Source organism: Macrobrachium nipponense, chromosome 2, assembly GCF_015104395.2.
Source record: "Macrobrachium nipponense isolate FS-2020 chromosome 2, ASM1510439v2, whole genome shotgun sequence".
Taxonomy (NCBI): Eukaryota; Metazoa; Arthropoda; class Malacostraca; order Decapoda; family Palaemonidae; genus Macrobrachium; species Macrobrachium nipponense.
Window position 1 is genome coordinate 55,864,692 of NC_087201.1, and position 24,677 is coordinate 55,889,368.

The window sequence follows — 24,677 nt, forward strand, 5'->3', positions numbered from 1 at the left end:
GTCATATTACAATCATATTCCTCTTCATCAAGGAACAGTCTACATGGAAAATCAATTTCGTAGCTTTTTTTCATCAAAGTAATAATATCTGAGCAATTCAGTGTTCTTTTTATCGGGTACAGCGTTTAACACGCTCTCTCTCTCTCTCTCTCTCTCTCTCTCTCTCTCTCTCTCTCTCTCTCTCTCTCTCTCTCTCTCTCTCTCTCGTATCACAATAAGCTTTTCATTTTTTTTAACAATTTTCTTTACTCGGATGACAGTAACATTAAAAGAACAATAGATATTTTACGAGAAAACAGAAAATTAGATTTATTTTCCTCCCGAGAGACCCCTGAGGCAAGATTGCTTTTGCAGAATGTTTACGACAATGCGAGTCATCTTAATTCGTGTTCAAAAGGAATGTGGCCATGTTTATTGACACATTACCTTGTCATGAATCATTCTGTCTTATGTAATCAACTTCACCTTTTTAGGAGTGTTCATCCAGTAAATAAAGGTTTTCCGTTTCAATAGTAGGCCATCCTGTCTATTTTAAGTACATTTTTTATGTCGAGCAATTTTTCTTTTCCAAAAGAAAATTTGATCTTACCCATGTAATTACTACCTTTCATTAAAAGGGATCACGGGACGAACGAGTATCATTCGCCAGGGTGGTGTTATCAGTGAATGATATTGTTTTATTTCTAGGTTTAATTAATGAATCACCATTATTTTACTCTACTAAATTTAAGTTTCGTCAAAATATTGTTTCAACTTGATGATCAGAACTCAAGTTGATCAGGTTTGACATAGTTACGAAGTGTATCGTTAAGCAAAGCGAATGTTGGAACAAGCGCGGTGACCTTTGCAATATAGTTATTTTGGTGAGCCTCCAACAAGACATAAAAGTAACTTCCCTTATCATAGCCAGGGACAGCCATACAAGCGCTATAGAAATGGGTTTATATATAAAAAAAAAAAAAAAAAAACATTATCGAGTGTGTATTTTATTAGTATACAATTTTATATTTTGTTCTTTTGCCTCAATTTCGGTTGAAAATGGCTTAATACGGTGAAGCCGAAACGTCCCAGTGGAATAAAGATATTAACTATAGTGCTTATTTGGTTGTTCGTGATGAGGATCAGCTTCCCTGGGAACCAATCTCTAGCAACTCCTCATGAGGATCTGATTCCCCGGGAATCAATCTCTAGCAACTTCTCATCATTGTCGTTTTTCGTACTTCCATTGAATACCTCCAGAATGTGAGAATCTTCAATGGATACTTTGATATATGGTTGTTAACTTCACACATCGTCCACTGACTTCCAGATACACTATTCATAATTTAGGTTAACAAAGGCACTGTGATTTTGGTTGCTGATTGGACTTACGAGTGCTCAGTTGCAGTATATGGAAACCTCACAGTCATTGGGCCTTATTTGTTAGTCACTGACATAAAGTGAACATGAATGAAATTATTGTAAACTAAAATTGGGCTTGACGCCCATGCTTCTTTGTGACTTGGTTCTTCGAGATTAAGGGGAACATGTGATGTCATTGCTCATGGTTACATGAGAACACAGTGCAGCAAAAATACTATGATGGCCTCCTTCAAAGGGAAAAATGCATTAGCGAGCTTTTATTATGGAGTAAATTCTGAGAAAAACAAAATCATTAGAAAGCCTTAATGTCTTAATCACTTGCTGTAAACGTGAGACAGCCTGGAGGCTTTACCCATAAACTGCTAGGAACTGCCATGTTCTCAAAACGTTAAGAAGCAAGAACTTCTGAAGATTGCAGCAGGGGATTTGCAGTATTACTAATTTTAAGATACCTCCTCTTTTGTCCTACACATGACGGTTTTAGATTTTTTTTTATGTAAATTTAAATTTTGCCTTACCATTGAAAACTTGAAATTGCATTCCTCTAGTCCTTTGTATTTTTACGTGGTTTTCAGTAGCTCTGCATTTTACTGTAAAGTGTTACACTGGTGCACGATAATTTTTTGTGTTGATGTTCACCACCTTCCTGATAACTGATCGTGGCACGATATTTTTCTCGGAAGTGATTAAATACTGCTGGGCCCTTCATTAGTGTTTTTTTTTTTTTTTTTTTTTTTTAACTTCGCCCGAGGTAAATTTAGAAATGAAAGACATTTTTGTTGTTGTGAACTTTTCTCCTCTATTATCGCGATGATAAAAAGTCAAATATTTTCTCTTTTTTTAGTAGAATTTGGCATAGGTTTTCATTTGAGGAGCTGAGGCTTCAGTAAGCTGCTTACCCGTTTATAGTGATTGCATTCTTTTCAACTGTGTGTTTTTAGTCTTTGGAAATTATAAGTATTCGTTGCTATGTAGTGTGGTATACATGGAAGTTTTTACTTTACTGAAAGTTGAAATAACCAATTTTTATTACATTTGAAGTGAGAAAGTGAATCGAAACTCGAAGTAAAACAGAGTTTAGTTAAAGTACCCAGTCTTAGTGTTTCATTGTAAAAAACAAACTGGTGAAATAATGGTGGATGTTTAGCTATGGCGGGTAAGTGATCTTCAAGAAAGATTTATGCGATTTTACAGGAACAGAGGCATTTGGCATGTGTCCAATGTTGGAAGTAAACAAGGTTCCTAGGACATCGGTGATCGTCCTTCCTTCAATTCCGGAGCCTTTCCACATGAATATTGAAAATAAGAAAACAAATGTCGGGGCATTCAGACAAAAGACATTGCAGTGTCTCAGTGATTACAGTTGTACGGTTCCACGCAGACCCACATACACCATTCATCTCACCTGGCCGGCTAATTACCACACAGCAAGCATCTCTGTGCGCCAGACACACATGTAGAAGAAACAAAGCATTAGTCACACATCCTTTGTATATATATTATCATTCATATTAAAGTTATGTTGAATGTATCATTATTACCACATGTATTACAATGTCAGCATTTCAACTATTTGTATCATAACTTCATTCGTATCTTGTACAATGATTTATATATATCTTTCCATCCTTCAACAAACAAATTTGATTGTACTGTGACCTCTCTCTAGTTTGCCTCGTGTTAGGCCCTTCATTTCCGGTCACAATCTGTAAGTTTGTAGATGCAGCTTCTTACTCACGGCCTTCGCCACATTGGTGACCACAGTGATGACCATCCCAGCAAGCCCCAACGATGCCAGCCTCTACAGCAACACTATCGCAGCCGCCTTCATACATCTACCCCCATTCACGCCCCACAACCCAGAAGCTTGGTTCTTCAGGGCGGAGACAGTCTTCCGATTGAAGAAAATTACCTCCTCAGCACAAAAAGCAGACGCCTTCCTCGAATTCCTACCAGGCGACGTTTTCGGGCAAGTCGCAGGATGGCTCACAAAACTTCACACCCATCACTTATGAATCACTGAAGGATCGGCTGAAGTCATCCTTCAGCATGTCACCCGCCCTAAGAGCCAAAAAGTTCATGAACAACGTGGGGACACCCATATGGGACAAGCAGCCATCTCATGTCTACAAGCTCTTGAGGCAGCTCATAATGCTACCCTCATCCTCACAAAACTGCCCTGCCAAACAGTCGCCCCATGCCTAATGACTCCACAATGCCAGTCGAAATATTCCAGAAGTTGGTCTACACAGTACACATGGCCCACAAGACAGCGGAGCCACTGAGCCACCAACAGCAGCAGCAGCACGTCGGTCCCAGCAGTCAACTGAAAAGGAGTCCAGATGGATGACAGTGGCCGGCAGAACTAAATGCGTTTCCATCGACCACCTAAATCAGCATGCTTCCCAGACACCGACCAACAACCGTAGGGCTCTTCAAGGGGGTTAGTCCTATAGGGTCCCACGTGTACTCATACACACCACCCATCTCACTTGGCTGGCTAATCTCTTCAGAACAACCATCTCTGTGCAACCAAACTCACATATATAAGAAACACAGCCTAAGTCAAACATGTTTTTTACATATATTATCATTCATATTAATGTTATGTCAAATGTATCATTATTACCACATGCATTTCAATGTCAGCATTTTAGCTATCCGCATCATAACTTCATTTGTATCTTGTACAGCGATTTATTTATATTATTTCCATCCTTCAACAAACGTAATTGACTGTACTGTGACCTCTGTTTTGTTGGTGTCGTGTCAGGCACTACATTTCCGCTCGCAGAGCTATTGACCTGTCTGTTGTCTGAATAAGCTTGTAGATGCAGCTTCTTACTCACGCCTTTGCTACACAGTTTATATACGAATGTGATCTCTCTCTCCTCTCTCTCTCTCTCTCTCTCTCTCTCTCTCTCTCTCTCTCAAACGGACTAAGAAGTACACAATTTATTTCACATATGTGAAAATAACTTAATATGTGAAAATAACTTACTATACACCATATAGTCTCTCTCTCTCTCTCTCTCTCCTCTCTCTCTCTCTCTCTCTCTCACACACACACACACACACATAGTGCTTTTGGAAACCTGGATCATTTCTTGTTCGGTCTGCAATCCTATGGTAATCCTTGTTTTTCCGTAAACAGCGAGCAGCTTGATGTACAAAGAAAATCAAACCAGCTTTCCAACTGAATGCTCTCGAAGGTCTCTCTCCCTCCCCTTCATTTCTCTCGCATATTTGTAACAAAAGGTCTGGACTTTTTCGTACTTCTAAGTCAGGATTTTTATTGTTGTGAACCTTTTCGTTGTTAAAGCTTTGATAAAAGTGGACTTCTTTTTTATGTGTTGAGTACGTTTATTGATTTGAAAGTCTTCTATTTACTTCGTGTAATCGTAAAAGGGGAGAAAAAGAGTGAATTGCCAGTGAAAGTCACCTGTGTTTCATCGCTGAAAGGTTTCAAAATGGATGCCAGACTTTTCTATATTACAGTTTACATGAGATAGGATCAGAAGGAGTGATCCAGGGAAACATTCAATAAGATACTGGAAAGAGAGGTTACAACTTGGAGAATTTTGTAGACGCATGTTCATTAGAGGAAGGCGTCGGAAATACTAAATTTAACTTGGCTTTGTGTAGTGAATTTGGAGCAAGGAAAGATGAATGACAGGGGCAATGTTTTGATGTATATCTAATTAATCAGCTGAGGATTACCTTAGCATTTAATGATAAAGCCTAGGCAACAATGGAGAACATTAATGCACTGCATAATAATTTGGTGTCTGACAGATGTGTTGAAGCTGTATGCACGTATATTTGGGAGCCGCAGCATTCCCGAATCATGTCGTGAAGCTTTTGTGCTCCCAGCCATCCAATGTATGGCCGATTAATTATTTGATGAAATGCCTGTTGCTAAGGAGACTTGCAACTGACTAGAATATGATGTAAACTTTTATCAAACAGGCCAAAGGAAAGGAACTTGTATATTTTTTTTGTCGAGAACACTAGACAAAGAAAGGGTGCAAAGAAGGGCAAGATACTAAATAGCAACATGGCCCGGGTGTTAGTCAAGTTGCAATCAGGTTACGTACTCGATAGACGAAACTATCAAGCGACTGCTTTAGAATAAACTCATCCTTGTAACTGAAGAAGACTTTACTACGCAATGATTGTTGGCCAGTCCTAGCCATTCACAATCATTGCTTCATTCCTATGAATATGGAATTACTCGTTAAATACCACTTATACTGGCCAATATCTGAGAGGTCAGTCCGAGCAATATCTTCTATGCATTTGGCATCTCTCCTCGTATTGGTTGCTTGCCTGGCTACCCCAACCAAATCACCAATATTCAAGCGTATTGAGGAATGTAATACTAGTGGAAGACTGGAAAATTTTAGTGTTTTGGTAAATTTAATGAAGGATCCCTGTTGGGAATTTATGGTTAAATTGAACAATTTAAAAAAATAAAATCTTAACTTAGACAAGTCATCGTATATTCTGGTTTTACTATAAAAGTGCTCAGCATTTGTTTATACCTACTCAGTAATTGTATATATTACTGTATTTTAACCCTAAAGGTTTTATCAGTTTACTTTTTTAAAGTGAAGTTACTCAGTTTTGCCGGCTAGTAATGATTGTATACTCTTAACTATGAAAGTTGTAATGTAGTCGTATGAAGGAACAACGAAATGTGCTGCCAATAAAATGTAGTATCCTAGTGCTAAAGTCCAACGCTCTTCTTTTCTTGCTAAGACTGCCCTAGTACTGCGAGGTGAGGCGTTTCAACCCTTGCAGGTGGTATGAAGAAAGTCATTACTTAAATATATCCAAGAAACCAATAGAAAGTGCTTTTATGATTTTTTGTGCATTTGTAGATTCGTTAAAGAAACGGATGTCTGTGTTATTGTTTAAAGTTTTTTTTTTTTTTTTTTACGTATGCTATTGTAGGATGTTGGGTATATTATTAGAACGTTGTCTTTATATTCCTATTTAATTTATTCAGTTGGGTGTTTATTTGCTTTCATTTTTCTTTTTGTCGTTGACCTTGACTGTTAACAGCGAATACCACTTTGTTCCATTCTGTCATGACTGTGTCTTTCCAACGTACTGCGACGCGCTTAAATTACTCATCTGTGTTCAGTGTGCTCCAGCTGCCAAGTTCGGATGTGAAGGGTTGAGTTTCATGTTAGCACATTAAACAAACTGTCGTGGAGGTTAGCAGGAACCGTGTCTGAACCTCACACTTCATTTGACAAATAGGGAAATTCGGAGATTAGTCAACCTTCGGCGGAAGCAATATTCTCGGAGGTACGACAGGTGACATGTGATTTGACAGGAGCACTATTGTAAATCGAAGTATTTATTTACTGGATTGACTGTGACAGAAAGAAGAGAATACAAAGTCAGCAGAGTTCGAGTTTTCAGAAATGAAGTAGGTTAACAAATCCGAGGTGTGCTAGATATTCAAGTGAAATAAATACGTAGTAGGTTGAGCATGAAGTTACAGGAATATAAATATACGTTTTTATGTAATTTTTTTCAGTCGGAAAAAGTGTCTGTCCTAGGTTAGCTCTTCTATACCTTGTTTATTAGTTTAACCTGTAATTATTATGTTGTGTTTCATCACAATTGTTTTGATGTTTGGCAAACAGAATATATGATATCTTTCCACTTTTTTTTCATACTTCTAAGCAAACAATGTTTTCATGCGGAAGTTGATGTTTATGTTGTAACTACTTGTAATATTAGTTATTTTTATTTTGGTCGTAAGGTGAGTTGAATTGTCAGTTTCTGGTGCATGAATTACCGTGAAAGACGGGGTAGATATAATTCTTAAAGTTTGAAACCTTAGCAGTATTGAGTATTGAAAGAATGGTGAAAGAAAGTAGTTCTACACTTCTCTCCAGTGTTGGATATTTAAAGTTTAGTCTTGATCAGTGAACTTTCTCTACTGGTAATCTATAGGATCCAGGATTAATGAACACCACGTATCCAAATTTGCGGACGTTCCTGGGGAAGATAAGACGTAACGCTTGTTGGGTTACAAAGCTCCAAACTTTTCAGCGATTTGGAATTATTATCGAGAATCAGACTATCTTCGGTTCTGATGTTGGTCTCAGAAGATAGCCAGACAATTCCAATTTTATGACCATAATAGCTAATGTGATCTGCTATCGCATCTCGCGCTCTCTGTCTCATATATATATATATATATATATATAGATATTATATTTAATATATATATATTATATATATATTTATATAGAATGTTAAATGAGGAAGTACTACTATAAAATCTGATAGTTAGTGTATAGTTAAATACGAGTTTTCTATGATACCCTAAAATAACAAGTATTTAGTTAAATACCAGCTATCAGATTGAATATTATCCCGACTAATCCAATTAGTTTAGGTAATTTGCTTAAATTCAAGGATAAGCTTGACCCTTTGATGACCTCATGCGTTGTATAAAAGTTTGATTACCCTAGATGTAATTTGGGGACCTACGTGGGATCCACACATAGGTTACTAAGGGTCAGAATTGATTGCCATAAGGGCGTTAGCTTCGAACTGGTATCAAACTTGCTAATCCTGAATTTTCCAACATCAAACAACATGCCAATAAATGCAAGCATAATATACAATAGACTGATTTTGAAATATTGGGACGGAGTCCTTGTTTTTTAAACAGTTTGTTCCTCTATTGAACACTTAGCAGTCTTCCTCGACAACTCTTTACCTTACGTGAGCTGTTGCCTTTTGTCCTTTCTGGTTTGCTCCATTTGACTTCCGTCCTTCCTTTCTCTCTTGATGGTCGGTTCTGCTACAACTAGTTTTGATTTTGTTTTTCATGATGTGTTATGTCTTGTGTTTGCATTTTAGCGGTTTTAATGTTAATTTTATTGATTTTTTTTTTGTCTTTATAGCTTGAAAATGAAACCTTTGTGTTTTGAAACATCTCAATACATGTATTTTAAGGACCACCTGAGATGTAATACTTCCTCCTTCAACAGTCTTCTATTCCTCGCGTTACTAGTAACCACCATAACGGGAACTTTATATGTGTACACACACATTTATATGTATGTATGTATGTACGTATGTGTGTGTGTCTGTTACCATATTGAGATATCTGCATATGAAATTGCTTAATTTCTTTCAATACCTCCTGTTTTGATATTCCTCTCTCTCTCTCTCTCTCTCTCTCTCTCTCTCTCTCTCTCTCTCTCTCTCAGATCTGAAAAATTAAGGCGAGAGGGCCGCAAATTGCTATGTTGATCATACACCCTCCAATCATCTAACTTACCAAATTGCAGCCCTCTAGCCTCAGTAATTTATGTTTAATTTAAGCTCAAAGTTAGCCATGATCGTGCCTCTGGTACGGTATAGGAGAAGGTCACCATCGGGCGGTGGCTGAAAGTTTTAGTGGCCGCGGCTCTTACAGCATTATAAGCTGTACATAAAACTCAATTGCTCCGAAGAAACTTCGGCGCATTTTTTACTTGTTATTGTTTTGTATGTGCACATGAACACTCTTAATTAAACTGTCAAGCTTCAAGGGCACCTTATCGGAATCCTGACGTATTCTTCTCTTCTTTCTCAAATAAAAAATTCGTTTTGGAAAGGGAACCTTTAGCTACTTTGAAGTTATGGGAAAATATGTTTATTCTGTGACAATTAAGAGGAGAGAGGGAGTTGGTGATGTATCCACTTTGTACTAACATGCAGGACCGTAATTTCCATATATAAAATTAGTGTATTGTGAATATCAGCTCTTTTTGTAAACAAAAGACCTTAATGCAAGTGATTTGAAAGTTGTATGTTATTATTATTATTATTATTATTATTATTATTATTATTATTATTATTATTATTATTATTATTATATTAACGTTGTTTTGTAGTCATGAAGTATAATAACTGATTTTTGAGGATTTGGAAGCCACGGTTTGCCCTTTTGTAAGTTGTTGTAGAGTATGTAATATCTATCAGCCACCTAATTATTGACCGTTGACCTCAAAATGAATTTCGAATGTAGGGTTCCTCATAAACTTTGCTTTGATGAAGAACGTTTCCTCTCGGCAGGAAAGCCTCCGAAGTTTTTGCAAAAGCTCAAAGGTTGTTGCGCTTCCCGAAGTTCAGGAAACTCGCCAGATAACTTTAGACGCCATGATTTCCTTGATACTGAGGATAATTTGGTAAGTTTCAAATGAGCTCCCTCCTTATTAGGAGATATCGGTCAAGTTATTTTTCGTTGATTGTTTGCGTTTCTTCGGATAACTTCCTTGGAAAACACTTTGGAATAAACTTTACCCTTTCCGTTAATTAGGTTTCCAGGAATCTGAGTGTTTATTACTGGTCATAGTCGTGCCTGATTTAAATTTTGGTGATGGGTTAAAAACTTTCTCGGTATAAATCACTTAGAATCTGTTTTGGTAATTGGCCTAAAAAACCTAAGTATATAGATCCCAAGTAAAGCAGTAGATAGACTGGCACAATTGAAAAGTTATCATGCTCTTTTTATTATTCATTTCCAGAGATTCGTGAAAAATCATGTGCAAAAGCTGTATTTGGAGAAAGGCTATTAATATCACAGCGCGTAAGGAACATTATTTAATACGAGCTTGCTGGCGTGTACTACATGTGCTGGAACTCGGGGCAGCTGTCTCCCCTATGCTCTCGATCTCCTACCTGCCTCTCCCCCACCCGGAGTGGACAAACAAGTTTGCAGGAGGAGGTGGTTTTCTCCTCTCACCTTCCATTCCCCTACACACCCTGCCCCCACCTGGGGAGGACAAACCGGTTTGCCGCGGTTTGTGGCTGTGTCATGTCTCGTCCTCTACTGTCACCGAGGTGAGGACAAACTGGGTCAGATCCTCTCGGATCTTATTATTATAGAGTTGTTTTCCCCTTATGTTATACTAGCATTAGCTGTCATTAGAATCTTCTAACGAACCTCCTGCCAGTGTTCATTATGGACATGTTGCATAATACGTAAAGCTACTTATCCTGAATCATTTCTTTCTAATGAGTTTGGGAATAGTACATCAAACATTACTGAGATGGTAAGCTTATTACTTAGTTCAGGCTTCGCAAAAATGCGGGTATGTTGTGTTCGATTGCATGGGCCATATTGCCTTATTTAAAAAGGATAAGCATATCTTGTGTGGTCTTTGGAGAGTTGCTGTTATATTTTTCTAGGACAGTGGAGCAGCAGGAACGTGTGTATTTGCCAATGCTTCGGTTTACTATGTCATTTTGAGTTGCGGCATAGGATAATTCAGAATCAACAAGTTTAGTATAATGCATGTTTGCTTTGAAATTGAAATAGGTACGATATAACTTAGTGTACTCAAGTTCAAATAAATTTTCATTGCTAAATTCTGTTGAATTAACACTGTAGTCTGAGTTTATTTGCTTGGGTATTGTGACCTGCCCTTTATCTAAATATATTTTGTTCAATTAATATGGATACCTTTGCTGGTTTAGTATATGCCAAGAGATTCTGTACTTTTGAATTTCATATTTGGGTTTGCATTTCTATGAATGATAGTGCACTCAGGCTTTTCTTGTCCTTTTTTTCTTAATCATAATTTCTTTCTTTACTCCTATTTATTTGTTATTAATTGCTGATATTACTTTTACTTACTGGTAATTTATATCAGACAGTTGTGTTAGTTTCTGATCTTAGTTTTGTATTGTATAATTTATATATGTGTGCGTGAGTGTTTGTTTATACTCTCGATTATGTAACAATACATAGCCCATTAATATCGGATTCACTTTACCTTGGTTATCATATAGTACATGTGATAAGTGCATCTGTCATGACCAGTTTTCAAATCTGTTCGTTTTCGGGTTGATACTTTGATGACGTTGACTTACCCACCTAGCTGTTTAAAAGAAAGTATGTGTGTCTGTCTGTCCATGAGACAGAAACATTTGTCTGTCCTGATGAGGAATATTGACTGACTGTTCATGCATACAGTCTCATCAAGTTAATGCCTGGACTCGTAAATGAAATGTGACGCCGCGCGGTAAAAGAGCAAAGTCAGTGAATGGGAATGCAAACTAAATTGTCCCTTCGGTCATTAGCGTGTTGCATGGCGGTTAAATTCATGAGCGTTGCAAAACTCACATTTCATGCTTGGCAGTCGTTCTGGGCAGCCATTCGTCACACGGAGCTCACACGAAATGTTATGTAATAGGGTTAACATTTATGCTTATCTATATTCATATTACTACATTGACTTATGGAAGTTGCAAGTTAATTGGACTTGATTAGTATTTAGAGTATTTTTTGTTTTTGTGATTGCCTGTAGGACAATGTATATAACAAAGGAATTTAATATTATAGATATATATATATATATATATATATTATATATTATATTATATAATAATTATATATAGTTAATTCCTTTGTTATTAATACATTGTACCTACAGGACAATCACAAAAACAAAAAATACTCTAAATACTAATCAAGTCCAATTAACTTGCAACTTCCATAAGTCAATGTAGTAATATGATATAGATAAAGCATAAATGTTAACCTATTACATAACATTTCGTGTGAGCTCCGGTGACGAATGGCTGCCCAGAACGACTGCCAAGCATGAAATGTGAGTTTTGCAACGCTCATGAATTTAACCGCCAGGCAACACGCTAATGACCGAAGGGACAATTTAGTTTTGCATTCCCATTCACTGACTTTGCTCTTTACCGCGCGGCGTCACATTTTCATTTACGAGTCCAGGCATTAACTTGATGAGACTGTATATATATATATATATATATATATATATATTATATATATATATATAATATATATATACTATATATATATATGAAATAATTATCATAAATCACCGTGATTCAATTTATAAATTATTCGAGCTACAAATGTCCTTTAATATCTAATTCGCTCCACCTCGGAATTGATATATTTTCATGTTGTACGTAATTGATAATAATTTCGTCCTCTCGTGGATTCGAACCAGCGTCCAGTGGACAGAGACTAAATCAAGACGTCAGTGACGTTATCGATTCGAACCCACGAGAGGACGAAATTATTATCAACTAAAAAATTCCCCTTCGGTTTACATACAATACGATAATATATCAATTACGAGGTAGAGCGAATTAGATATTAAAGGATATTTGTAGCTCGAATAATATATAATATATAGATATATCTATATATATATATATATATATATATATAGTATTAATAATAGCTGCACCGATATCCTAAATTCTGGAATTCCGTGCACCTTTTGGAAGAGATTATTTTAAGAAAAAAAAGTTGATCCAACTATTTTGCGATGGACAAATGATGATTAGATTTGAAGACAAATCCGGCTGTGGGTTGTAAGTTTTGGTTGTTTGTTTGTTTGTTTCTGTCCACAAGAATGCTCATTAAAGATTGTGATCGATTTCACCTCCATTCTCTTGAAGGGTGATCTCGAGTTTGAAATGGATCCAGATCCAGAGACGGGATCTTTTCACTGACTTTGGGATTCAGCAGATTTCAAGCGCTGGGTTTTCTGTTGAATTGCATGATATAAATTTGCAAAATATAATATTTCTGTTTGTATTGTTTTGGACTGTGAGCACAGAAGGTTTGATTGTAATATAGGATATTTTTTGTAGTGATGGAGGCAGGCATTTTCCTATTCTTGTCTAGTTTTAGTGCTGAAATTCATGTAGGATGCTGTACATGTACAAAATGAAAGGCAGCATCCAAGTTTTTTTTACATAACTTGTTAGCAAGAAAACCCCGCTGTAGGATTTGAACATCATTTTGTAGTTTAGAAATAAAAAGTTCCTTTATATAAACGAGAAAGACACTATTGTCGTGATATCTGTTTGCCAAAAATATAGAACGTCTCTCTCTCTCTCTCTCTCTCTCTCTCTCTCTCTCTCTCTCTCTCTCTCTCTCTCTCTCTGACACACATCACACGAAAAATGAATACTAACCAGTATCCCTCCCCTGTCAGTCTTCCGCATGCTCTTTCATACGCAGCAGTGGAGACCGCGCATGAACGTTACATCAAAAGGAAACCTAATTGAATGAACTGCGATAGAAGAGCGGATTTTTTTTATGAATGCAAGAAGATTTCTTTCCCTAGCCTTTAATTAACTTTGGTCATGAAAATTAGATTTTAACATGTTAAAATATGTTACTGGTCGCTGTTTCGTACTTGCGCTTCATTTATTACTCATTTTTGTCGTTAATCTAAGAGGGCTTCTTTTTTTATATTCCTATTTTGAAGGTTTAATGAGATTTAAGGCTCTCTGGCTGTAGGTTCCGCAATAGCTGTCATTTTCACTCGAATTCGGAATACTTGCTTAGTCTGCTTCTTGATTTTGATACAATTCTTAGTTCATTTTGAAATTCGTCGAATGGTATTGTGCGAATTTTAAGACTCACTCATGTAAGTACTGAATGGCTGAATATGTCTTTATGTATTCATCACTAACTTAGGTACACAATCATTTGACGAGTTCCGAATCTTAGTGAAGTTTGTGGGTGAAGATCTTCAGAAATTAGACGAGAAAAGAGAGAGAGAGAGAGAGAGAGAGAGAGAGAGAGAGAGAGAGAGAGAACGTCGTTGTTTAATAGCGTAAACCTAAAGATTGTGTTCGGATGTGAATGTTAACGAAATTGAGTTCCTTTGGGGGGTCTGATGAGAGGGCTGGCGTTACAAAAGAACATGATGAGATCCTTCGTTCGTGGCAGGAAATGCCAGATTTCAACAGTAATGAAAGGGGGTCTGTCAGAATATGAGCCGGTGACGAGAAAACCTTTGGATTTTGAACCGAGATTAAAGCTCGGGCGAAAAGATTTAATTACAGTGACGTTGAAATCTGTGACAGAGAAATGAGCTGCCAAATATAACTTGTGAAAGGCGTCTTGGCTGAATACTCTCTGAAAATGCCAATGCAAAATAAATGCTACGTGTAAGTATATACTAATGTTAATTTGATGGCATGGCCTTATGCCCGCGCTCTTCCTACTTATTCTTACCGTTGAAACAGAATTCTCTCTCTCTCTCTCTCTCTCTCTCTCTCTCTCTCTCTTTACATTGCTTATAGCTTCGCAAAGCTGCAAATATGTTTTATCCCAAATAATAATGGTGATTTCAAATTTGAATTCCAGATACCAAGTGTGAAATAATAATTGACCTTTGACCTTTGTTAGTAATAACACTGAATCTGGTGGATTTTTACTTTTCTACAAATTTCATATCTTGAATTGAGAGCATCACAGAATGATAATATTATTCCTTTGGTAAACAAGATTAAGTAAAAAAATATAATTCCAAGACATTATCTCAACTCTTATGTTCAAGATACTGAGTGAATGTTACGTCGTCCTTTCGGAGAGAGAGAGAGAGAGAGAGAGAGAGAGAGAGAGAGAGAGAGAGAGAGAGAGAGAGGGAGTTTGTTTGTTTGTTTGTTTGTAAGGTGTTTTTACGTTGCATGGAACCAGTGGTTATTCAGCACCGGGACCAACGGCTTTACGTGACTTCCGAACAACGTCGAGAGTGAACTTCTATCACTAGAAATACACAACTCTGACCCCGTCGATGGAATGCTCGAGAATCGGACTCCCGGCCACCGAGGTGGCAGGCCAAGGCCATACCGATCACGCCACTGAGAGAGAGAGAGAGAGAGAGTTGAACTAAAATTTCTTGAAAATAGAAATGGGTGAAAAGGATAACAGGGTCTATTAAGGAAGGCATAGATGTTGCCGAAATTATATTCATGCCAGAGATGCTGCAGAAATTTAGTTGAAACTGTTAACTGAAAACTAGTCTAGAAGGAAGGTAATTGAGTACGAAAATGTCTATTGTACATCAGAAGTAAAAAGGCATTAAGCGAGTTGCAGCATCTCAAAGCCAAACTCATACTGAGGTTCGGTAAAGTAAATTTTCTTTACGTTCTGAGGAATGCACAGAGAGAGAGAGAGAGAGAGAGAGAGAGAGAGAGAGAGAGAGAGAGGGGGGGATGCATAGAGAGAGAGAGAGAGAGAGAGAGAGAGAGAAGATAAGTGTAGTAGGTATATTTCATAGGTGGGCTCATTTTCCCTCTTAATTGTAACTCAAAGACTTTTCTACCATTTACTCAAGTTGAAAATTGATACCTAAAAAATTTATGGTGTTTTGGTGGTGCACAGTGCTATAACAATAAAAGAAATACATAAATAGATATTAATAAATCTACCTCTCCCAGTTTTTATTCATCATAGATTTTCAGCAGTTTAAAGACAATGCAGTGTGGGTGCGCTTTTGATTATGATTATCTGTTGTTATTATATACCCTTTAGTTCCTGAAAACAGTTCCTCTTCTTTCCTGGAATAGATAAATTATAGGTTTAGCCACACAGTGCCCTTGGAAATGTTTTGCAGTCAATGCTGTAGTTAGAATGGTAATTAAAGACTAATATTAGAAATACTTTCATAGTACAGTTCATATCGGAGGAGCTGTTGAAGACTTGAGAATTGGTCAAGATTTCCGGGGTGTGTAGATATCAGCATTAGCAGGATACTCAAATAACTCCTACACCCCAATTTCATTTCCAGGGGAAGACTTCTCTCGGGGTCTGGTAGTCGTTGCAGCCTCTGACTTGCCTCTCGAAATTAAAAGCATCAGGGAAAACATCCCAAGAAATCTACATGGTTTTGTAGCCAGATTTTGTAGTCCTTTCTAATCATCAAAAAGAAAATAACATTTTATTAATAGGTATTTTCCCGATGGACTTCCATAATGGGGGACAGAGGCCAGCTACCAATTCTGTACTGTAAAAAAACTTGATTACACCAAGAACGACTCTCGTACCGAAAATAGAGAGTATGATATTGCGTTTATTGAGATTAAAAGAAAAGAGGGTCTTAATTTACCATATACTTCAATCATTACCCGTCCTTATAGTTTAAGGAAAGAAAATTAGCGGCTACCAATGTTATGCCAGAAAATATCTATTAATTTTAATGAAAACCTTTTGTAGATCCATGTACAGTACGAACAGTTTTATCTTTCTTATAGACGTATTTCATAGTCAGGTACTATGTAAGCCCTATGATGCCTTTCCCATTTTAATGCTTCTGTCATCTGTTACTTTTTCAGTTCTACCATACGCAATTCCAATATGCAAAGTAATGCTATGCCCCGTAATTCTTAGTCCACTCTTTCTCTTTTTATCTATTATACAGAAGAACGTGGTTGTAGTTTTTCATTCCTTTGGAACTTTGTACCCATCCAGACACATCTTAAACACTGGGCAGCATCATTCTCCCGTAAGCCAGTCAGTTCTTAAAGCCTTTAGATTCACCAGGATTTTACCTGGATTCCGTAATCCAGAGCTGTTCATTATTCAGTATTTTATTTTATTTTTTTACCCAAATTAGTAAGAAGTTTACATGCATAATTAATGCCTATCAAACGTAAAATACATTACTTAATAATTAGATTATTTCTACTTTTGCTTTTCGTTAAAAACAAGCTCTTTGTATTCGTTGGGCTTCGTCTTTGCATTAATTGAATCGTTTTTGTATTAGTTTCAGTCTACCAGTAACCTCATTATTTACCAGTGCCAGTTACGTATTTTGTTAAAAATACGGCCTCATGCGTCACAATTGTAAGTTAATTTTTATATCGATAGGGAGGGTAAGAACATATTTCTTTTGTTTTAAGCGATATCTTGACGTAAACTGTCATGAAGATTACTCAGAATACCTCAGCATTCAGTAAACGAGAAGAAATGTGTCCTCAAAGAACCCGTATATAGGAGATGACAACAGCACTAAATATTTTATTGTCCTTGGTTTATGTTATAAACGCGGTCAACTCGGGTGATTCATCATTAATCCCTTGTCTGGCCGACCTGTCATGGTTGGGTTGGACTGTCAAATGTCAGTCATCGGAGAACTGATTAAGACTCAAGTCACGGTCGCCTGCTGTCAAGATGGATCTCCTAAGACCATGTGGTACTTTTACTTTAGAACCATTGCGCCGTTCATTAAGTAAATAGTGAATTCATATTAAATTGTAAAGATTAGTTTTGAAACGCCACTTTATGCAGTTAGACCTGCAAACAATAACAAGTATAATTTTGCCTTTGAAAATAAAATCATATTCATATACTAGACTCGAGCAATAACGAGTGTATTTAAGCCTGTTGGTTCGCTTCAAACTTACACTCTGCATCAGTGATATTACATTGATTTTATGCTTGAGAGTGGGAGTAATAAATCAATCACTGGAGAGCTTTAATCGAATTATTTCGTACACTAACTCCTAGCGTTCCGTTGTTATGGGCTGGCAGCGAATTATTTTCAAGTTAAAAAAAAAAACGGTAAATTTGGAAAATATTTCCTTTAATCGCATTACTACCAAGGTGATAAAAAGCCAAAGAGCAGTTGTGTCTTTAGATTTTAATTATCACACCGCGCTAATGTGTGTTTTTTTTTCAGAATCCATTTCCGATCACTTGTTAGTGGGAGGTGTTTGGACCCCAGTGCTGCTGTTACCATCGAATCCCCCCACCTTTTTTTTTCTCTCCTTTACCAGGTCTCTCGTTTCTTCACTTTAACTTCCAGCCTGCATGTTTCACGTTTCTCTAATGACATTCCATTCACGTAAGTGAAAAATACACCTTTTTTTATAGCAACCTTATTTTTCACAGCTGACGAAAGTAAGACTGTCCTCTCTGATCATTGTGGTGCTCAGATTACCTTAGCAGGAGACCTCTGAAGAAGGGAAAAACGCCTTTTCCGTTTTAAGATGGCTTTGCTGAGTCTCCTCCATTCGTTTTTATGGATAGCATTCAGTTTCAATCTGTGTAAAGACTTTTCTTTATGCACGTCACCTCGCTATAATTTCCGTATACTTTGTTTTTTCAGTCATTCATTATGGCACTATACTTTATTATTTTCTTCAAATTTACTATCAGATAAAGCAGGTCGTTTGCTTTATTATTATTACCAATGTTATTATTATTATTATCCCCCCCCCCCTCTATCACAGTCCTCCAATTCGACTGGGTGGTATTTATAGTGTGGGGTTCCGGGTTGCATCCTGCCTCCTTAGGAGTCCATCACTTTTCTTACTATGTGCGCCGTTTCTAGGATCACACTCTTCTGCATGAGTCCTGGAGCTACTTCAGCCTCTAGTTTTTCTAGGTTCCTTTTCAGGGATCTTGGGATCGTGCCTAGTGCTCCTATGATTATGGGTACGATTTCCACTGGCATATCCCATATCCTTCTTATTTCTATTTTCAGATCTTGATACTTATCCAATTTTTCCCTCTCTTTCTCTTCAACTCTGGTGTCCCATGGTATTGCGACATCAATGAGTGATACTTTCTTCTTGACTTTGTCAATCAACGTCACGTCTGGTCTGTTTGCACGTATCACCCTATCCGTTCTGATACCATAGTCCCAGAGGATCTTTGCGTGATCGTTTTCTATCACTCCTTCAGGTTGGTGCTCGTACCACTTATTACTGCAAGGTAGCTGATGTTTCTTGCACAGGCTCCAGTGGAGGGCTTTTGCCACTGAATCATGCCTCTTTTTGTACTGGTTCTGTGCAAGTGCCGGGCATTCGCTTGCTATGTGGTTTATGGTTTCATTTTTCGCATTGCACTTCATACATATGGGAGAGATGTTATTTCCGTCTACCGTTCTTTGAATATATCTGGTTCTTAGGGCCTGATCTTGTGCCGCTGTTATCATTCCTTCAGTTTCCTTCTTTAGCTCTCCCCTCTGTAGCCATTGCCATGTGTCATCGCTGGCTAGTTCTTCAGTCTGTCTCATGTATTGTCCGTGCATTGGTTTGTTGTGCCAGTCCTCTTTTCTGTCTGTCATTCTCCTGTCTCTGTATATTTCTGGGTCTTCGTCTACTTTAATTAGTCCTTCTTCCCATGCACTCCTTAGCCACTCGTCTTCACTTGTTGTCAGATATTGCCCCAGTGCTCTGTTTTCGATGTTGACGCAGTCCTCTATACTTAGTAGTCCTCTCCCTCCTTCCTTTTGTGTTATGTATAGTCTGTCCGTATTTGCTCTTGGGTGTAGTGCTTTGTGTATTGTCATATGTTTCCTGGTTTTCTGATCTATGCCGAGGAGTTCTGCCTTCGTCCATTCCACTAAACCTGCGCTGTATCTGATTACTGGCACTGCCCATGTGTTTTTGGCTTTTATCATATTTCCGGCGTTGAGTTTTGACTTGAGTATCGCCTTGAGTCTCTGCATATATTCTTTCCCGATCGTGTCCTTCATCTCTTGGTGTTTTATATCCCCTCCTTCCATTATTCCCAGGTATTTGTATCCTGTCTCATCTATGTGTTTGATGTTGCTCCCATCTGGTAGCTTTATCCCTTCAGTTCTCGTTACTTTGCCTTTTTGTATGTTGACTAAGACGCATTTTTCTATTCCAAACTCCATCCTGATGTCCCCAGATACAATCCTTACAGTCTGGATTAGGGTATCTATTTCCTTGATGCTCTTACCATACAGCTTGATGTCGTCCATGAACATCAGATGGTTGATTCTGTTGCTCTTTTCTTGAGTTGGTACCCGGCATCCATCTTCTGTAGTTATATTATTATATTATTTTATTATTATTTTTTTTTTTTTTTTTTTTTTTTTTTTTTTTTTTTTATTTTTTTTTTTTTTTTTTTTTTTTTTTTTTTTTTTTTTTTTTGCTCTATCACAGTCCTCCAATTCGACTGGGTGGTATTTATAGTGTGGGGTTCCGGGTTGCATCCTGCCTCCTTAGGAGTCCATCACTCTTCTTACTATGTGCGCCGTTTCTAGGATCACACTCTTCTGCATGAGTCCTGGAGCTACTTCAGCCTCTAGTTTTTCTAGGTTCCTTTTCAGGGATCTTGGGATCGTGCCTAGTGCTCCTATGATTATGGGTACGATTTCCACTGGCATATCCCATATCCTTCTTATTTCTATTTTCAGATCTTGATACTTATCCAATTTTTCCCTCTCTTTCTCTTCAACTCTGGTGTCCCATGGTATTGCGACATCAATGAGTGATACTTTCTTCTTGACTTTGTCAATCAACGTCACGTCTGGTCTGTTTGCACGTATCACCCTATCCGTTCTGATACCATAGTCCCAGAGGATCTTTGCGTGATCGTTTTCTATCACTCCTTCAGGTTGGTGCTCGTACCACTTATTACTGCAAGGTAGCTGATGTTTCTTGCACAGGCTCCAGTGGAGGGCTTTTGCCACTGAATCATGCCTCTTTTTGTACTGGTTCTGTGCAAGTGCCGGGCATTCGCTTGCTATGTGGTTTATGGTTTCATTTTTCGCATTGCACTTCATACATATGGGAGAGATGTTATTTCCGTCTACCGTTCTTTGAATATATCTGGTTCTTAGGGCCTGATCTTGTGCCGCTGTTATCATTCCTTCAGTTTCCTTCTTTAGCTCTCCCCTCTGTAGCCATTGCCATGTGTCATCGCTGGCTAGTTCTTTAGACTGTCTCATGTATTGTCCGTGCATTATTATTATTATTATTATTATTATTATTATTATTAAGGAATAATTGGCAGGAGGAGAAATACTAAAATAATACCAGTATTATTAAGCTTCATGCTGTTAATTTCCTAGTTTTGACTGTTAATCGCCCACTTACACAAGCATAAGTGCGTCATAAAACGATAGTCATTACCCCCATGTAACTGCTTTTATTTTTCAGCGGTATTGGTATTAACGTCTGCCAATGCGTTCATGCTTGCAATTGTACTGAATTGAAGGTGCACTTACACGTAACTTTTCCAGCGGACGGTCATCGCATTTGAATTTGTTATTCGATTTTTAGAAAACGACGAGATGTCAAAAAATGGGTGGGTGAAAATAATAATAAAAACTTTCATACAAGTCTCGACACTGAAATAATCATCTCAGTGCAATTGTGAAATGTTGATGTTTTGATATTTAAATCGTCGTTCGTATAATTTTTATTTTTGATGAATTGGAAGAGAATGGTGAATAATGCAAACATATAAAACAAGGATTGTGAGAACGAAATAACAGTTTTGCTTTCGAAGCCTCACTCCAAACAAACGGGAGGTATTGCAGTCATCGCCACGGGATAGAAAGAGTCTATAGAGCAATGAGCTTCTCCTCTTCCCCAAGAGAAGTTATTGTTTCGAGTATTATTCGCCTTCTTTCTTTGGTAAGCCATGCAGGGGGAGGAATGGCATGGAAAATGCTCGCATGGGAAGAATGAGAGCCGGCAAGGTCAGGATCAATACAGCAGATCTGACCGAAATAAATAGCGCGTTGTTTGTGCTCCCCGGTTTAGACGTCCTCTTCAGAGGTAACGAAGCTTACTGAGCACCTCGGACACCCCCCCCCCCCCACTACCCCCATCCCCCTCTTCCTCCTCCCCTTCTTCCATCAACACCACACACACACACACACACACAGTGGTTAGCTCAGAGATATTAGGTAGTTTTGATGTTTCCTTTGGAATTAAGTGCACAAAAAGTCGAAACCGAAACCAGATAATGTTTTACCTGCTGATTTCATCAAGCAACTTTTGCAAAGTCAGACCCTGTGAATGGCAACTTTCGTAAATATAATAAAAAAAACGTAAAAACTAAGTTACCATGCGTGTTTTAATAATATTCTTCAAATTTCACCGCAAACTTGATGCAGATATATTTACTGCCAAAGGGTTCATGGAACATATTATAACTTGCAATAAAAAAAAAAAACAAGTACATGTACTCATGGTCACCCCTCGGAAATAACGTTCATATAAGCACTCATTTCAGAGTCATAGTAAGTAAAGAGAGAGAGAGAGAGAGAGATTTGTCTAATAATTGTTTTTGTCCATTTTTGTGTAACTAATTCGGTAAATACATTAAAAAATAGAATGTTTTCGATCGCAAGATTCCACTTAAACATTCATGTGCAGCACGCTAACGCTTCTCTCTCCTCAATTCTCGCTCTCTATCTCTCTCTCAATCTCTAATCTCTCGTCTATGTGGTCTCTAGCCCCTATGTGTATATAATATATATAGATTATATATATATATATATATCATATATATTAATATATATATATATTATTCCTTGGATATAAAAGGTCCTGGGTTTGAATATATAATTATATATATATATATATATATATATATATATACTATATATCAAACTTCTAAGCTTGCTTCTAACTTGCTTTAAACAAGTCCAAAGAAGAAGAAACGGTTTCAATTGTTGACCATGGACGGAAATGTTTGCATATACAAAGGCTGTTGTCACATAGGTATTTGAACATTTGAGTTTAAAATAGTAGGACAAAGCATCAACTACTTTTAAGTAAGTCTAGTACAGCCGCAACCAATTTACGCCCAATGTATCGGTAAGTAAATCTACTAGAAGTAGGCATTTATATTTATATATATAATAAATTATATATACATATATATAAATATAATATATTAATAAATATATAATATTATATACGTAAATATATATATATATATCATATATTATGTATATTTTTAATATATATAAAATTATAACCAAATAACCAATATTAAACCATTATATAAATGCATAATGTTTAGCACATAAGCATATACATTACATAATATTATGATGTCACATAGCTACTGTTACTATATGTCTTACTTTATACATCGAAGTGGTTTAATGGATTGGCCCAAAGAGCTCTTATTTGGTCAGTTATCGAACCCAGACCTTTTCCTTGTACAGCAAACGTCCTATCCACTGGACCCTTGAAAACCCAAAAACAAACGCGTGCACACTCGTGTATGAATTTATGTATATTATATATTTATATATATATATATATATATATATATATATATATATATATTTTATATTTATATTATATATATTATAATATATATATATTAACGTTTATATATATAATTTATTATAGATATGATATATAGATATATATATATATATTATTAATATATATATATATATATATATATATATATATATTATATATATATATATATATAAAAGTTATATATATATATATATATTTCTATATATATAGATATATATATATATAAATGCCTACTTCTAGTAGATTTACTTACCGATACATTGGGTAAATTGGTTGCGGCTGTACTAGACTTACTTAAGTAGTTGATGCTTTGTCCTACTATTTTAAACTCAAATGTTCAAATACCTATGTGACAACAGCCTTTGTATATGCAAACATTTCCGTCCATGGTCAACAATTGAAACCGTTCCTTCTTTGGACTTGTTTAAAGCAAGTTAGAAGTACTGTCCATCATTTGGCTTGCTTTAATGCTGCTCAGTTTCAATTACCTGATTACTACCTATCCAAGCAGGGCCACGTCAGCAGTGGTTGAGACACTCCTTGCACACCTACGTATGTAACCTTTACCAAAGTAGATGCGATTAATGGCAACAGGTGCTTGTGCTTTCCCCGAGGCCCTTCCTGATACTCTTTAGTATTGATATCTTGGATATTTTAGTGATGAAATATATTTGATCACTTGTTTAGGCACTGCAGTTCGTGTGTCTGTGCGATCACTTCTTTAGGATGGATCGCATCGAACAAACATCACATACGGACCTTGGTTCTGGGACAGCTGCCCTCGGATAATTACCCCCCATTAATTGCCCCTGGACAATTGCCCTCTCCCTTTTCTTAAAGAGACTGTTACTAATTACATAATCAGCCGTTTAAGAACTAGTTAAAGTAATTTTCTAAATAAGTAACAATTCGTAAAGAAATTATTCTTAATTACATAATCAGTCATTAAAGCAATATTTAAGCAGTTTCTTGAACAAGTAACAATTCTTGAAGATATTACTGTCAAGTCAAACAAATGTTTACAAACAATTTCTTCAAATAGAAAGTAACAAGGATCCATGCAGTGTCTATTCAGTAACAGAATTAATATTTATCACTCATCATGGAGTTCGTCTGAAGTGAACGGGGGAAAATGAAGCTTATTTATAAAGGATACATCTATGTGAAACAGAAGGAATTGGCAAATGATGTTACGTCTTATGAATGTGAGAAACGTCGCTATAATAATTGCAAAGCCAAAGTTAAAGTTTGTGAAAATGAAGTAGTTGGCCATGTAAATGATCACACCCATGCTGTTGATATATCACGCCGTGAAGTCTTGTCAGTACAACAGCAAATAAAGACTAAATCTATTACTATCCAAGAGACTGCTCAGCAAATAATAACCAAACAGTTCAGTCGATATCAAATGGTACCGCAACTCAACTGCCGCCTGTGAGACATATTCGTCGTAC

The 24,677-nt window shown here is 36.9% G+C and overlaps 1 protein-coding gene across 3 annotated transcripts in view; it reads left to right on the plus strand.

Annotated features, from left to right (window-relative positions):
• Positions 1 to 24,677, plus strand: part of LOC135220590 (uncharacterized) — a 483,303-nt gene that overhangs the window by 288,792 nt on the left and 169,834 nt on the right. The gene's annotated exons all lie outside the window — the stretch shown is intronic.